Source organism: Dipodomys ordii, unplaced genomic scaffold, assembly GCF_000151885.1.
Source record: "Dipodomys ordii isolate 6190 unplaced genomic scaffold, Dord_2.0 Scaffold101, whole genome shotgun sequence".
In the NCBI taxonomy this organism is placed as follows: domain Eukaryota; kingdom Metazoa; phylum Chordata; class Mammalia; order Rodentia; family Heteromyidae; genus Dipodomys; species Dipodomys ordii.
This window is the reverse complement of record NW_012267317.1, coordinates 3,986,453-3,992,196: the sequence shown is the minus strand read 5'-3', so window position 1 is coordinate 3,992,196 and position 5,744 is coordinate 3,986,453.

Here is a 5,744-nt window from a genome sequence, read left to right as displayed (position 1 = left end):
GGCTGCCTCTCCTCCGCGGGAACTGAGCCCCCGTGAGTCACTCTCCAAGGTTTGTTCTTCCCATAAAACATGCTCCAAAGATTTATGAAAGTAATCATGTGCTGCTAGCAGAAAAGTCTGAAGACACAGGAAAATACAAAAGGGAACGCCGAGAACCAACGTCAGCCCGCAGCTCCGGTTCCCCGCCAAGAACCGCCGTCAGCCCTCATGTCCAGTTCTGGCTCTCCCATCCTGCACTTGGCAAATTGTAAAACACGCTCAGATAAACATTGAGGCGTCTGGATGCAGGGGTCCCGCTTAGCCTCTTATCACGAGCATGTGCATATGCTTAACCAGGCTGTGAAGCGTCACTTTTCATGTGCTAGTGATATTCCTCTCATGGATTACAACTGAGTTACCACTGTGCTCAGTGCTGGGGATGGGGGGGGTCACCCAACACCCCAGGAGTGTCACCGTACCTGCTCTGTGGATGAGGACACTGGCAGAGAGGAGATGGGTTCACTTGTTCAAAGTCACAGCAAGCGCTGCACCCCGCAGCCCACATTCACACCTCATGACCCAGGTTCACACCCCGCAGCCCGCGTTCACACCAGGCCACCCAATCCCCAGGTGTACCAGGTGGTGTCTGGTATGGCCAAGAGCCATACTATCCACCTGGATAGAGCTTGCCCCCCAGGACGGTGATGGGGGCACAGCCCATGAACAGGGGCGTCTTCAGGTGAAGCTGGTGCCGTCGCGGGCCTGCACCTGGGGTCTGGGCACCCTTCGCGGCTTACACAGCCACGGAGAAGAATCTGAGTCACTTCCTCAACTTGCAAAGACTCTATACCAAAATCCATCTATCACAACATCCACCTAACACGGAAGCTTTAGAAACATCCTACTGGAGACTAGCAACATTGGAGCTGGGTACTCTGGCATATTCCTGTTGTCCGAGCTACTCAGAAGCTAAGACAGGAAGATCACTTGAACCCAAGACTGTGAGTTCAACCTGAGCGACACACAACCCCCACACCCATCCAGAAGCCAAAATAAGAGTGGGCTGAGATTATAGCTTAGTGTATACAATCAGCATAAGTGAAGTCCTGGCTCAATCCCCAACACAAAGCAGTAGGAGGAGAGAGAAAGAGAAAGGAAGAGAGGAAGAGAGGGAGGGAAGGAGGGGGGAGAGAGGGAGGGAGAGAAGGAGGGAGGAAGAGAGGTAGAAAGGAAGGAAGGAAGGAAGGAAGGGACGGAGAGAGGGAGGGAAGGAGGGAGGGAGGGAGGAAAGGAAGGAGGGAGAGAGGGAGGGAGGGAGGAAAGAAGGAAGGAAGGCAGGCAGGCAACATGATAAAGGCCTCTATTAGTTTTTCTACACTTTAACAAAGAACCAGAAGCAATAGCCAAAGTTATACAACAAGAAAAGGAAATAAAAGGTATAGAGATAAGAGGCATAAATTTTAATGTTAATTAACGACATGATGATCTATATAGATATTTGAACCAGTTAGTAGAACTAGCGGGAAGGTTGCTGGATGTGTGTGATATCAACTTACAAATACTAATAAAACTTTCTCAGTGTCACAAACACAATCCACAGTAATGAAGAGAAATGATAAATCATCCATAATCACTTCAAAAAATGACGAACGATGCTATTCCTCTATGAAGACACTCTAACGTCTATTAAGGAAAGTGAAGAAAGACATAAATAGAATAATTCATAATTGAATAATTCATGCTTGTGGGACAACTTAATATAAAAATATTTCCAGGGCTAACAGTGTGGCGCAAGAGGTAAAGCATTCGCCTAGCATGCATGTGGCCCTGAGTTCAAACCCAAGTAAAGAGGGGAAAAAAATCAGTTCACACAATTATTAACACAAATGCTGTCCTAACCAGACTCCAACTTTACTTTTTTGGGGGGACTCTATAAAGTTATTCTAAAATTTATAAGGAAGAATAAACTTCCTAAACCATAGTTGTTTTGAGACAGGGTCTCACCATGTAGATCAGGCTGGCCTCACAGTGATGATGGTCTTCCTGCCTCCGCCTCCTGGGGGCAGGATTACAGGCATGGACTTCCACGCCTGGCTGCTGAGGTACTTTTTAAGCGCAAAGGAAAACTTATTTTCCCATGATGAAGGTGCAGCTTAAAGCCATAGAAATGAAGATAACATGCTGGTACCATCAACCAAGATAGAGAGCCCACGCTTCCTGTCAGGAGCCCAGGGCTCGGAAGCCACCGGCAGGCAGCGTTACACAAGTGACTTCACCTTCCCCAGAAGCGCGCAAGACACAGTGAGCCTCCGGGGAATAGGGACCTTGGCAGGAGGAGAAATGAGAGCCAGGGAGAAGCCGGAAGCATCGGTGCTGACAAGCATGCACAGCAAAGAAAGCACCGCTCTCCTGGTGCCAAGTGAGGCAGGACCGTAAATGGTGTGGGGGGTGGGGGAGAGCAAGGGAAGGGCTCCGCGGGAGACGCAGGAGACCAGGCTGGACGTCAGGAATGAATGACACGGCAGGAAATAAGCACCTTGTCCTCATGAGGGTGTCTGGAGGGGACATTTCTTCATGCATGGAGAATCCCAATGCACATGCCAGAGGGACCGAGCGCCAGGTAGCAGGGGATGGGGAGGGTCTGGAGTCCCAGCCCGGCTGGTGCCCAGGCCTCCAAAAGGAGGCACACGGGGCGTCCAAAAGGAGTGAGGGGGGAGCTGGCGAGCAGCCCTGCCACTCACTGAGCAGTGTCTCCCGCTTGTCTGTTTATGGATTCTGAAGACGGTCCTGTCCCCAAGGCCGAGGATGCTCTGGTCCCAGGAGACGCTTAAGGCAGGTTAGGCTCACTGAACAGAACAGGGAACAGAATGTTCTAGGCTCCTGGCTTCCGTTATTTCAATAGGGAACTTCACATGCCAGCTACTTGACTGCATCCCTGCCAGAGAACAAAGGCAGCCGCCCTCACAGCTCCTCTAATGAGGACAGGGACGCTGAGCCCCGCTGTCCCCCCTGCCAGTCACCTGGGCAGAAGGAGGGGAAATCAATTCTGATGCCACTCAGTCCCCTAGAATGGGGGGAAGGGGGGAGGGGACTAGGACTTCAGGGCAAAACAAAGGATTTTGTTTTCTTAAAAAAACAAATCCACTGCAATTTTCTCTCAGAAAGCCTTTTATAATCCACCTTAACCCAGATCCAGTGTGACTGGGGTCTACGTAGAAGGAACCTTTCCATGAATCTTCTAGAAAGGCAGGCCTGGAGGCTGAAACAATTGGATGGAACCAGACAAGTACTAGTGCTCATGCCTGTAATCCGAGCTACTCAGGAGGCTGAACTCTGAAGATTGGGGTTCAAAGTCAGCCTGGGCAGGAAACCCCATGAGACTTGCCATCTCCAATAAACCACCAGAAAGCTGAAAGCTGAGCTGTGGTAGAGCGCCAGCCTTGAGCAAAAGAAGCTCAGAGACAGCACCCAGGCCCAGAGACTGGCTAATCATAATCATACTAATAATGAATACTAATCCGGGCTGGGAATGTGGTTTAGTGCTTGCCTACCATGCGTGAAGCCCTGGGTTGGATTCTTCAGCACCACATACACAGAAAAAGCCAGAAGTGGCGCTGTGGCTCGAGTGGTAGAGTGCTAGCCATGCACAAAAGAAGCTCAGGGCCTGAGTTCAATAATGATGATGATGATGATGATGATGATGATGATGATGATTACAACCCATATTGACCACATGGAAGTGACATCGCTGGGGGTCTCTGTAGGTCACATGGACACTTTGGTGACAGACTTTACCATGACGTTGTGCTGCTTCATCTGAATTTTGACACAGAATATGAGTTTGATTTGTACAAGAAGCAGCAACCCCAGGGGACGGCGTGGTAGAGCCTCGTGATGCATTGGTGGCTCACCCTAACAGCTCTCCTACGGCTTTCCTGGCTTAGAAACCCCTGTGCGCACGGACAATACGCTCTGCCACAAATAACAGAAAGGCCTGCCAACTCTGGGTTAAAAGGACAAGGACTCATGTTCCTAGAAAGTCCACACGAAGGCAATTCAGAGATGAGGAGCTACTAGTGAATGACACCAAGAAGCCAACCCCCCCACCTCCCTGACATCTGTCACAAAATGGCTGCTGAACTTCCAGCCTCACATCTACATTCACCACCGAAGGAATGGAGAAGGGCCAAGCCACTTTCCCTAGCCAGGCTTTGCCTAGTCCTCAAAAAGCATTTCCCGAAGGCCCCTATGCCCATTGCACTGGCCAGAACTGCAGCACATGGCTGTCCTTGGCTACCCAGGGGTCTGGGAGGTGAGTATGTCCACAGGCACATGGGCTTTTATTAACAGGGAAGAATGGAAAACAGACAGGAGTGCCAATTACCCAGGATGCCTGGCGCCATGGGGACGGTGTGGGCGGGACTTGCGGTGGACGGCTGTATGAACCAGACCTCAGTGTATTCAACCCATCCCAGCCCTGGAATTCCCACCACTGGGACGTCCTCCCTTCCAGCCTCAGAGAGCTGGAAGTAAACTATAAATCTGCGCATTGCTCGGTGACCACGGAATCTGGTGCAGGGAGATGGCTGGCACTGAAGGACATCTCCCCTAAATACTAATGACACCCGATGGCTTTGCCTGCCGAGAGGTCAACGCACTCGGTTGGCCTGGCTGCTCACATTACTGGAGTCCAACGTCCAGGCCCCCAGACTGAACTGGACAGACGCTGTCAGCGTCCATCTCCCTGCAAGACATCTGTCCCCAGGTCGCTATCTCTCGGGTTACTTTGCTTTGTTGGGGTCACCTTTAGCTGGCGTTTGGCCTAGGAGGCGCCGTCACTTTCCATTTATGCTGATGCTAGCGCTCAAGCCTTCAGAGTCTGGAGAGCCTTGATTTCCTCCCCACAGGGAGCTCAGCCAAGGGGTGAGCGCTGCAGACTAATTGGGCCAGCAACTCTGGGCTACTGGTGACGGCAGCAGTGTTCTTTCTTGTCAGCATCTCAAACTTGTCTCCTACAAGAAACCACTGAAGGATGGCGTTTGTTGTGCCTGGAGAAGATCCATGAGAAGAACAGATCTGCCCATCATAGCAGAGTCGCTGTCAGGGCTGAACGCAGGCTATTGACAGGAGAACAGGACGAATGAATGGAAGTCACAAGAAGATGGATTGAGCTGAGGAATGGACTCTGCCTGATAAAGCAGCACAGGCAGATCTGTCCATCCAAGAAGCAGTAGACAGAACCTCTTGTCTCATAGACTGGATGGAATATTCCAAGAGGAAGGCATTTATATTCAGCAGTAGCTTGGGTTCATTCTCACACAGACTAATTCACTCAGACTCATTCTCACGCAGATTTCAATTCTCTGTTCATTTTTAGTTTATTGATTCATTTCGCTTTCTGAGAAAATTAGAAATCTTTAGAAATGTCTTTCCTGCTTCTACCATCATATTCCCACCACTAAGTAAACGTGGCCTGAGCATCAAATGTGATATAAAGAAATGCTTCTCTGAGCTCTCTGAGTTCCAGGGGCTCAGCAAGTTGGAGAGAGACTCAACAACTGGGTTTCCATCAAACTGAAAGGTTTCTGCACCCAAAGGACAGAGTTACTAAACCAAAAGACTGGGAGAAGATCTTTCCCAGCTATACATCCAACAAGGGCCTAATATCTCAAATATACAAGGAGCTAAAAAATACTAAGTCCCCCAAAATCAATAAGTAAATGGACAAGGAAGCTAAATGGAGACTTTCAGAAGAAGTAAGAATG